The sequence below is a fragment of the Cupressus sempervirens genome, chromosome 1, assembly GCF_028749045.1.
Source record: "Cupressus sempervirens isolate cs-2001-9-10 chromosome 1, ASM2874904v1, whole genome shotgun sequence".
NCBI classification, from domain to species: Eukaryota; Viridiplantae; Streptophyta; class Pinopsida; order Cupressales; family Cupressaceae; genus Cupressus; species Cupressus sempervirens.
The window spans coordinates 392,068,856-392,081,397 of NC_143118.1; positions in this window are offsets into that span (position 1 = coordinate 392,068,856).

A 12,542-nucleotide genomic window follows, 5' to 3' on the forward strand; every position below is an offset into this window, starting at 1 on the left:
ATCAAAATATCTGAAACCTTATGAAATTCTGGTGAAATTTGAGTTTTAGATGACCTGAAAGTAGTTACAATTTACCTTAACTATATTTTCACCATATTTTATGTTTACTCGGGTCATTACCATGTTAAAAATCAAAACTAAACTCTGATACCTGAAATTGGTTGCAAGTTGGAAACCTAGGAGAAAACTTGATGTAACTTGAACGGACTACTTCATGTGCACAAACTAATTCCAAAATCGAAAAATTTAGATTCTCACGATTCTGGCAATATATAACATAGTCTATTTTGCCTCTCGAAAACCCATTAAATCTCAGTCTGAAGAATGCCCCTCTATTAGAAAATTTAGGTCTGAACATCCTTTAGATTTTAAATTTTTCAAAAATTTAAATGAATCTCTAAAGTCAGAACTTTTATAATAAATGCCCCCTTTGATTTAAAAATTAGCTACAATTTGGAATGAAATAAGAAAAAATACCAATTTTCTCTTTACTTCTCTGAATTCGAGGTCAAACTGGGTTTGACTAGTGCCACATGGTGCTTTCGTGCAATTTTTTGTTTGGCGAGTTAACGACAACTCTCTGCTCTGGACACGTGTTGCAATCTCATTCCATCTGAAGTAATTTGTCTTCGCCAGATTTCTAGATTTTCCTAGCAACTCTCTATGTCGCTAGCCAGATTTTTTTGGATTTTTTGACTAGCGACTAGCTGGATTTTGACTTCTCCGGTCACCTGAATTTGCTGATGTCATTTGTTCAAAATTTGACGCTTTCTAAGCGACCACAGGCCCACCTTCTCAACGCGCTGCCTTCACAAAAAAAACCTCTCTTTAAAAATTTGGATAATGCGCAAAGAATTATATTTAAACAACTAAAACTTCTACCACCCACTCAATGTGGGATATTTCGTGTGTTCATTCCTCTCTGCCCTGTGCGAAAACTAACGGCTTTGACTCCATGGTAGCCGCTTTTCAATGTCTTGGGCAGTTTTCATAGCCCCAAGCATTGGCTGCTTCTTCTCATTGACTGGTGCCTCATTTAGCAAAGCGCGGCTTCATCATTTTCTAAACAAAAAATGCCTTCTCTGTTTGTTCACGTGGGCTCATTTCAGAGAAAATGTGAGCTTCAAAAGCTCTTCCAATGACTCCCTTCTTATAGCAGATTCTTTTCACAGCGAATTCTTTAAGCTTGGTCTCTGCTCCTCACACCTCCTCTGCATGGCACAATGGTCTCCCTTTTAATGCTGCCTGTGGCTTTTTAACATCTGCGATTTGGGATTTTACCTTACTAGCAGCGGCGTGGTCTGCTTTGCGCAGGCTTTCTTAACAATACAGGTTCCTCTTGTGTGGGGTGCTACTGCAGCTTCTACCTTTTGCATATGGAGAGCAAAAGCTTTTGCACATCAAATCTGATGTGGACCTTCCTGATTTGTTTTTGCTTGGGATGCATTTTGAAGTTTTACTTGTCGTGAGAGGCTTAAAAGCACTTGCTATTTAGCATGGAGAACTCGGCTCCGTTCATGCACTATGGGGTGTCTCCTTTCTTTACTTTGACATGGTGCCTCATTTCAAATCAAATGCCTATGGGTTTCATTCTGACTGGAAAATTCCTTAGCCGCAAACGGCTTCTCCTTTCTTAGCATGCATGTGGTCCTTCCTAAATGATGGAGATTCTCTTTTTTTTTAAATTCTCCCCTGGTGTAGGAGACTTCTCCTTTACTACATGGAGCTGCGGATGCCAATCACCAATGCTGTGGACCTCTTGCCCTATGATTTACCTCTGCCACGATCTCTGTCCTGCTTGAGACATTCACAGACCCCTATCCTGTGCAAGAAACATCATTTATATTACCATCTCAATTTCAAAGCGTGAGGCCTCTATTATCAAACATGTGCCCTGCTGGAGCCATGGATGCCCTGCAACAAGAAGTCATTGACACACATATATAATTTGTTTCCTACCCCAAAAGTCTACGAAGAAAGTAAAGTAAGAATCGATGAGAAGCAGCTTTGAAATGATGGAAGGAAGTGGCCCATTTTCTTCACCATCTCACTTCTCTTTTACGTCCTTGACTTAGAAAAAGGGGTCTATCTCCACCATTCTAATTCTAAAATCAACATTCTTCTTACTTTAAGCCAAGACATTTCATCTTTTTCAATCAATGTCGATTCCAAAACATGCATCATATGGTGTATACCTTCATGCTTCCTGATGTTGGAAATCAGAAAATCCACCAGTGTTGGCTCAAGTTTTAAAATGTTGTCTACAAAATGACAAACTTCCAATGTACCCTTTTATTTCCACATGTTATATTAAAGCATCAACTTATCCTCTATAGCTCAAAGCACACTAGTGTATACCCTTGACTTATAAAAGCAAAACAAATTATTCACATACATTGATTCTCAACCAATCTGATGGAATCAATCGGACCCCAAAGTGGGTCCGGCTAAAAAAAATTCGGTTTTGAATAACTGAATCCTTAAACTAATCTGTTGACCTTTTAATATCCATTAAAATTGATTTCAATCATCAATTGATCATTAAAATCTCATTTTATCATTTTCTGCAACTAGTCAAATTGGTGCCAGGAGGTCCGTTAACTGCCCTTAAAAACTGACCTGAATAGATAACTGAGCTCTGAAAACTAACCCACTAAATCTCTGTTATGCACTCTTGCACCCTGTTGAATCTTGTCTCATGACGAATTTGAGGTCAAAAGATATTCAATGTCGAAGTTTCCTTCTTAGAATCACCTACATGAAAACATGTCAGAAAACAATAAATTGGGTTCGGAATTGGCTTGGAAAATTGGGCAAATGGACACTTGGGAGAATGAAAATTGGGACACCCATTCTTTGTCATGAGGACATTATGGATCTGTGATTTGAGTTCATGACGAATAATTGGGCGCAAATGGCGGACATTCAAAGTAGGCTACCTGAATTTTGCAAATTGGAAGCACTACCAGAAAGCATTTTTTGCAAATGGAATGAACCTAGAAAAGTGTACAGACGGATTCGTCAAGACTTAAAAATTGAAACATAACAAGTCTCTGACGTCTACAATGCAACGCAAAAAGAATTTTAACATTTTGGTCAGCTGGTCAAAAGTTATAACACGTCAAACAGGGCTTCCCAAAAAAGTGTGCAAAGTGCAAATGCATGAAAACAATAACTGACCAACTTTGAGAGATTTGAAACCTAATCAAATGAACTCGAAACGAATCAAAATCTAAAACATAAGTTCTCTGGTATGGACACTAAACACTCCCAAAGTGGTGAGTCCTAAAACATTTCTGGGTGTGAGATATTCACTTGCAAACAAGGCCCCCTATCAGTGTCTGACACTTTGGTGAAAATGTAGAAATGACACCAACTCAAAACAAGACTTCGCCAAATAGCTCAGAATCTCAATTTAATATCATGGAACACTTAGACAAGATGAATGAAAAGTGTTAGAAACATTGAACACATCAAGGGTCTCACAGGTATAACCAAGTACATTTGCATTTATAGGGCTCAAATTCTCAATGGTACTCAAAATTGGCCATGCAATTTTTAGTCCCAACATATATAATGGTATATTTTCTTGAATTGCTTTAACCAATACAAATGATTATAGGTTGAGGTTTGGGTAATTCAACTCTACATTCTTGAGAGTGAAACTCATGACTATGATTGATGTCTCATCTTCACCATCTTTCTTTTGCATGAGAATACCATCACATGAATGTTGTAAGGAAAAGGAGTAGACTTTGAATGCTAATTGATAGTCTAGGATGATGAGGACCGAGGATGTGGAACTACCTTGATATCTTCAAAAAACCTTTTGAATTTGGGTGTCCATTTAATCTTTACCCCTTTCTTTAGTAGATTATTTAGAGGGTATATTATTTTAGAAAAACCACTGATGAATTTTTGCACAAAGTTGATCTTCCCAAAGAAATACTTTAACTCCTTATGGTTGTTGGGTGGCAACAACTTAAGTATCACCTCAACTCTCTGAGGATGAAGGAAATGTGAGTTTTTGAGATGATTTTCCCAGAGAGCTTCCCCTTGGTAGCCCCAAATGAAACACATCTTGGGATTGAGGGATATGCCATATTTTCTACATCATTTGAGTACTTGCTTCAGGTAGGAAATGTGATTACTTGTATCTTTTGAGAAAACTATAAGATCCTCCATGTAGATGATGATACATTTGTTTACTAATCCTTTTAATGCTTCATACATGGCTCATTTAAATGTAGCTCCCATGTTGCTTAGGCCAAAAGGAATTTTCATGGATGTAAATTTTCCCTACATGGTAGTGAATGTGGTCTTCAGCCTATACATCACTTGATTATATCCAAAGAATCCATCTCAGAATGGTATCATCTCGTATCCATTCACTACATGTAGTACCTCATTAAGCAAGGGTAATGGATAATTGTCCTCTTGAGATGCTTAGTTTAGGTTTCTAAAGTCAACACAAAGGTGGATTTCTGAACTTTTCTTTCTTATCGGAACAACCTTTGCTACCTAGGTTGAGTATTGGATAGGGAAGATAATATTAGCATCCAACAACATTTCAACTTCTCTCATGATTAATGGCTCAACGATTGGGGTCACCAATCTTTTCCTCTTTCATAAAGGTTTAGCATCTAACTTCATGAGATATTATAAGTGATGATGTTTGGGTCATAAGTTTTAAGTTCCTCATAACTCCAAGTGATGACATCTCTACACTCAATGAGAAGGTACAACATTTCATCTCTTTCTTGCTTGGTACATTTCTTCCCAATATTGACCATCTTGGAATCATCTTCGATGCCCAAGTTATAGGAATCACACTCATCATTCACCTTTTCTTCAAGGTCTTTCTTGGGGCATGCATACTCATCACAATCAAATATGTGCTCTAACTCTATCATTCCCTTGGCAATAATAATATTTGTCTTTAGGTTCAAGATGCCATCCTAATCTTCATCTTCTTAATCATTAATAATGTGTCCTTCAAATAAATTAGTGCACATGATGAATTCTAAAGTATGTTGGTCATCTTGAAAAACTTGGAAGTTCATGATGTTTTCTAGGATTGATGTAACAGCTACAAGTTTATTAGAAAACCTTTTGAGTTTTTCCCTTTCAACAAGTTGCAGAACACTAGCTGAAATAGCTAATGCCTCAACAACCATACTCTTTCTTCTAGGGATGGATTTGAGATTTAGTGCCTCATAGTCTTCCATCAAGTTCCATACTTGCTTGTGGTATGCCATTAACATCTTGCCATTATAAGAGTAGATTACCTTGACTTTTTGAATTGCCAACTAAGGATCTCCTTCTACTATGAGGGCCTTCACATTATTCTCTAGTGTGAAGAGAAGTCCTATGCCAAGGCTTTGTATTCTACCACATTGTTGGTGCATATGAAATACAAGCAGTAGGAAGAATAGAAATATTTAACCTTGGGGTTAATTAGCTCAATCCTAGCTCTAACTTCTTGTTTGCACTTGGAACCATCAAGCCAAAAAATCCAAATTGGTTCTTGCTTAGGTGCCTTCAAATTATGTTTATTCTTTATGATGTTCTCTTTCACATGATCTTTACAAGACTTCTTGTGAACCCACTACATATTTCCTTGCATTGGTCTATTACTAACGGTTGCTTCTAACATTGAAACAACTTGACTTATTCTCTTCTCTTGAATATCCTCGATTAAGTTGGTGACCTTGGGGGTTTGGGACTAAGGATATATGACCATTGACACCCAACCTTGACCTTTCAAAAAGCATCTCCTTCTACGTATGGTGACTTCCCATTCGAGGGGAGAGGAAAAAGCCCCTCCATCTAAAGATGTGTTGATGTATGATACATTAAGGTCCTCTTCACTTTATTCTCTTAAGTTTCCTTCCTAAGTGATAGTCCTTTCCATAGGGGCATTTAAAGTATTCTCTTGAATTTCATTTGTAACATTATTGTTCAGTATAGAGAGGTTGGCTATCTCAGTACTTATGGATGGAGAAAGCTGAGTAAACACCTTCGCAACAACATCTTGACAACTCAAACATTCAAACTTGGATTGGCATGTGGGATGCAACCTACGAAATCCAAAGACAATCAGGATGTTTGGATCTACATCTTCTCCAAGGAATTTCAATTTTGTAACCATGTTGTTAGTAAGATAAGTGATGAGGTCTTATGGAGGGGGGTTTTATAGCTTGTGGTAGGATTTTTGTTGGATTTCCTATTTTGGAAGATATCGAGCATCATCACTCCATAAGTCCCTAGATTGGATTGGCAGAACAACACTTCATTGGGTGCATTGTATTATATGATCATCTTCTTTAGATTAGGCTCAATGTCGATCTTAACTTGGTTAGTTAGTCCCTTCCATAGTATCCATATTTGAGTGAAATCTATGTAAAACCATCCTTTAAGGTACTTATTCCATTCCCTACTAAGGAGCATGCCATATGTGTCAAGAATGTCTAGTACATGAATGTTGATAACATCTTGGATTTATGGATATGTAGTTATTTGAATGCATACATATTTCAATACTCCAATGACTTTTACTTCCATCTTATTGAGCTAGATTACAACTCAGTTAGTGGGATACAAAGTGACTCCTATCCTTTGAGATATTGAGAGTAGAAACAAAATGTGATCTAAGATCTAAGATCATTTTTTTGTATAGGAATGTTTTCCTCAACACTTGTAAAGTTTCTCAAAAACCCTAACCCACTCATCCATGCTTGTAACATCAAAGACAAAGCCCAACTGAAGGAAAAATCAAGACATTTTTTCTTTTTCAAGATTGTATTGCTTTACAAACTATGTTTTCTCATTTAGTGTTGTTTCTTTTTAGCATTACAAGTTGACTTGTGAACACAAGCATGACCATAATTTGGGGGTTTGAACAAGTCTTTGAATTTCTATTTTGATTCAAAAGCATATAGGGTTTCAAGTTGTGCATAGTAGGCATCTTATTTTGGAACCATTAGTAATTCTTATCCTAAGTGTGTGAAATCCAATATTTGTTGTGCTCAAAGTTACATGCATCTTTCTCCACATGTTTTTCATTATGTGTTTCATGCAGTGCATTGTGGAAACTCTTTTAGCATTATTTCCTATGATTGTGTGGCATCTTGTTTGGTTAAGGGACATCTCTTGGATTACGTATGGATCTATCCCTAAGAGTGAAAGTTTAGTTTTGATTATTTAATAGTTCTTTTGTTTTCTCCTCCAAGGTAGGAACTATTTGTAATTAAATGTCTGACATGTCAACTTGTGGTTTTGTTGGCTATGTAAGAACTTGGATTAGCTTTAGAGAGACATCATCTTCTTCTTCTTCTTCATCATCATAGAGGTATCAAGTGGGAAGTAGGAGAATAGTAGAGAGTAGATGGAAGATGAATAAGGTGATTTTTTAGCTCTGTGATTGTAAATCTTATTGTACTGACCACAGCTCAGAAGGCCTCATAGTTGAGCATGTTGGATTTTGATAGTAAATTTTATCATGTAAATTGTCTATTCAATTAGTATATCCCTTGGTTCTTGTTGCTAAATATTGTTTGCTTCCATGTGTACTCTTGGCAAGGCGTTAGGAAATTAGAATTAGCTCCTTTCCCCTTTCATCCTTGTGTTATGTGATATCAGAGAAAGTTTTCTTTCCTTGTGAATATTTGGATCATGGAGAGCCTTAATTGGATTGGTTGTAGGGTGGAAGATTTGGAATCTTACCGATAACTTGCAAAAGGGTACGATCTTGTAGGAATTATTGTCAAGATGATTTGAGGTAGAGGAAATGTAGATAATGTCATTATGGATATGTTGATGCAGATTGCAGTAAGACTTGAAGTTTTTGAGACACCCTATAGAAGAGGCGTACATCTTGATGATTTTAGTGATGGAAAAGAAGTGGCCCCTAATCTAAATCTTGAACCTGAAGTAGAACAAGATGAGGAGAGCCTTCTAAGAGTTTTTCTATGGAAAACTCCAAACTTGTTGTTGAAGTTTCTTGTTATGATGGAATACTTGATACTAATGCAATGTTCAATTGGATCTCTAAAATGGACAATTTATTTGAGTATGAAAGTAAACCTAATAATAAGAAGGTAAAGATAATAGTCACCAAGTTGAAGGTTCATGCTTCACTTTGGTCATATCATTTGTAGACTAAAAGGAAGAAAAGAGAAAAAGAAAAGATCAAGACATGGGAAAAGATGATTGGAAAAATGAAGAAGAAGTTCCTTCCTATAGATTACCAAGTCAATTTGTTGAGGAGAATATAAAATATGAGGCAAAAGGATATGACTATGAAAGAATATACTAAAGAATTCTACATATTGGATATTAAATCTAGACATGTGGATGATAAAGTTGAGAAAGTGGCTAGATACTTGAATGGTTTGAGACATCAATTCAAGATGAGATTAGTTATGTTAAGCTATATAGTTTTGAAGAAGCATATTATTATGCCTTAAAGGATGAGAACAAGTCGGAAAAGAAACATGATCAAAGACAAAGAGGAAGAGGTGGTAGATTCAATGAAGTAGAGGTAGAACCTATGGAGAAAGTAGCATATTTGATAGTGCAATGCAAGATAAGGGTAAGACATGATGGAAAGAGGAACCTACTGGTAAGAGAGGTAATTACACTAGAGGTAGCTATACTTGTTACTCTAGGAATAACAAGTAATGGTGGTAAAAGAGAAGAAAGATATTAGTTTAAGGGAACTTATTTTAAGTGTGGAGAGGAAGGACACATAGCCTTTGAATGTAATAGTTATGAAAATAAAAGTAGGGGTAGCAACCGAAATACTTTGGCTGGTTAAGAATTTTTTTAATCACCTAATGAACCTAAGCATGGTTGGAACTTAATGTTGAGAATAATCTTGTGGAATGAGGAAACTAAAAAAGAATTTGTTTTGAGAAAGAGCTTATTATTCAAGACTAGATGTAAGGTTGTTGGAAAATTTTACAAAGTGATCATTGACAGTAGAAGTTCACATAATTTGGCATCTAAAGAGATGGTTAGAAAATTACAATTGCAGAGATTAAGACATCCTAAGCCTTATCATGTTGCTTGGATCCAAAATGAGCATAAGTTACTAGTGAGTGAGCAATGCCTTGTTAAATGCAAGATTAGAAATTATTATGATGAAGTTTTTTGTGATATTATTCCTGTGGATTGTTGTCATATTTGGTTGGGTAGACCTTGGCAATATGATACACAAGATTTTCATGATAGTAGATTGAATTAGTATATTATTTGGGTCGATGGGAAGAAGTATTGTTGTCTTTAGTAGAAAAACCCATGGAGAATCAATGTACCATAGTAAGAGTATGTTTGGTGGAAGGAAATCAATTTCTTAAGGATGTGAAGAAGTGGAATGTTTCTTTTTCCTTGATTCTGAGGAAGACTAAGAAACAAGATGAACTTAAGCATGCACCTAAGATTGTATCTTTGCTGGCCAAATTTCAAGATATTATTTCTAATAATGTACCTAATGGTTTTCCTCCTATAAGAAGTACTAATCATTGTATGGATTTGATACCTAGAGCTAGTCTACCTAATAAAGCACTACATAGGCTAACACTTGTTGAAAATAAAGATTTGAATAAGCAAGTGCAGTGGTTTCTTGATAAGGGTTTGATCAAAGAAAGCTTGAGTTTGTGTGATGTACTTGTTGTATTGGCACCTTATAAGGATAGAGAATGGACAATGTGAACTGATTCTAGAGCTATAAACAAGATAATAGTAAAGTATAGATTTCCATTTCCTAAGATGGATGACATAGTGGATTGTTTAAGTTGAGAAATATATTTTACCAAGATTTATTTGAAAAGTGGATATCATCAAATCAGAATTAGAGAAGGAGATGAATATTGGAAAATAGCTTTCAAGACTAATGAAGGTTTATATGATGGTTGGTTATGCCTTTTGGTTTAACTAATCCACCTAGTACTTTCATGAGGTCGACAAATGAGGCTTTGAAAAGATTCTTCGGTAAATTTGTGATTGTATATCTTGATGACATTCTGATATTCAATAAAACTAAGGAAGAACACCTTGAACATGGCACACAAGAACTACAAAGATTGAAGGAAGAAATGTTCATTCATGAAGCAAGAGATTGTGTATCTTGGTTTTGTAATATATGTTGATTGTTTAAAGATGGATCATGAAAAGGTAAACATTATCCTTGATTGGCCTACACCTGAAAATGTTGGAGAAGTTAGATCATTTCATAGATTGGCAAGTTTCTATAGGAAGTTCATCAAAAATTTCAATTCAATGTGTAATTCCATGATAGAGACTATGAGAGGAGATAAAAAGGATTTCAAATGGACACATGGACCGCACAAGAGCTTTGAGACATTGAAACCAAAGGTGGTAGAACTACCTACACTTGCTTTGCCTAATTTCACTAAGGTTTTTTAAGTTGATTATAATGCTTGTGGAAGTGTCATTGGAGCTCTTTTGAGTCAAGAAGGAAGACCTATAGGTTTCTATAGTGAGAAGTTGAATGATGCTAAGAAAATGCATTTAGCTTATGATCAGGAATTCTATGCTATCGTTCAATCTTTGAAGAAATGGAGACATTATTTAATGCCAAATAGTTTGTGTTGTACACTGGCCACAAAACCTTACACTATTTGGGAAGTCAAAATAAGTTGAATCAGAGACACATGAAGTGGGTATAGTATTTGTAGAACTTTTCCTTTCTGTTGAAACATAAGCGTGGACACTCTAACAAGGTGCTAAGAAGGAGATTGTTGAAAATAGAATGATACAAGTATGATAAATGTGTTTCAATCATTGTTTTGTCTCTGATGTCAAACCTTCTATTTTTTCATATAAATGTGCTTATATGATTGTAGTACTATCACTTATTTAATTGATGAAGAGGATTTTGATCAAATGATGTAACAATAGAATGAAGAGGAAAGGTTGAATTATGATATGAAAAGGAATACAAGAATTAGCTAAGACAGTGATATCATAATGCATTGATAATTTACTTAAGGTTGCAAAGGTTGGTTACATTGAGAAAATTTAAAAGAACAAGTTAAACAAATTTTGTCTACCAAGCTTGACCAAATGGATAGTAGGTGTCAAGAAAACTTAGTCCAAGCTGAGCAGAAAATTAGTTGGAGCCAAGAAAAAATCTATTTTAGTATATGTCAAGAAAAATAGTTGATGTCGAGTAAAATTTAGTTGATGTCGAGTACCAGTAAACTTTAGTTCTTGTCGAGTAATTTTATAGAGGATGTCAAGCAACACAATTTGTACCAAGCATCAGAAGCAAGTTAATGTTGAGTGTTAGCATTATTAGAAAGATCTTGAATTTGATGGTTTGAGTCAACAAGTTTATTTTCTTGAGTTATGTGAACCAGGTGGAAAATAAGATTGATGAGCTGGTGGCATAGAATTTATGGTAAATCATTTTGAGGTGAATTCAAAGAGGATTGAAGATGTTTCTATATATGAAATGGAATGAGGGGTAGATTCATTGAATCCTACCTAATCTGTCCTAACCTAAATTGGACAATAGAGAATGAATGGTAAAAGCTCCTAATTCTTTACTTATAGAGATGGATAGTCAAAAGCAAGGGTTGTCATATGCGAGAACTTAAGGAAGACAAGGAGTCTAGGGTATTGCTTCATTTAGTGACCTAAGTGAAGAATTTGTATTGGAAAGTTAAGCAAGAAGGCTTAAGGGTATAGATTCTTGAAGGGTGAACAAGCTATCAAAGCTAGAGTGTGTGAAAGCCAAGTAGAATGGAGGACTAAAATAGAGATTTTTAATCTACAAATGGATTTGTAAGTTGTTATCAGATTAAGACTTACTGTTACTCTCAAATAATTGTATCAGTAGAGGGTAAATCCTTTGGATTAAGGTTGACCTAATAGTCATTTGTAAATCCTTTGATCGAGTGATATTCCAAGTGAATGTTCTAAAGTCCTCTAACAAGGCTCACTCCTAATAGGGTGATTAAAATCCTTTAATCGGGTCACATTTAACAGTGTGCATTGTAACCTTTAACAGGGTTGATCTTTCACAGGGCATCACTTCAGAAGAGTGAGAAAGAGTAGCATGTTACTGGTGGTTTTTCCCAAACTGGGTTTCCACATAAATCATTGTGTCAAGCATGTTACTGAATCTATTATGTTTTATGTTTACATTTCTACAAATTGATTTGCTAGTAACCTATAAGTTTTTAAGTGATTGCATAATCTTTTGGATGCATGTGTGATGATAAATGTTTTATGGGTTCACTAATATATCAAAATTTTATTTTTACATTTGGACATTGGATAATTGATTCACCCCCCTCTTAGTTATTCTAAATAATTCCAATAATTGATATCAAAGCCATCTACTTAAGAGGACTAGTTTGAAGGTACTATAAGCACAAAGATCAAGATGTCAAAAAGAGAAGTACCTAAGCTTAATAGAGATAATTTTCCTACTTGGAAAAGTTTCATGAAGCTGCACCTTGGAGGACTTGGAGATCATGCACAATCTACCATTATTGTTGAGCATATCGATC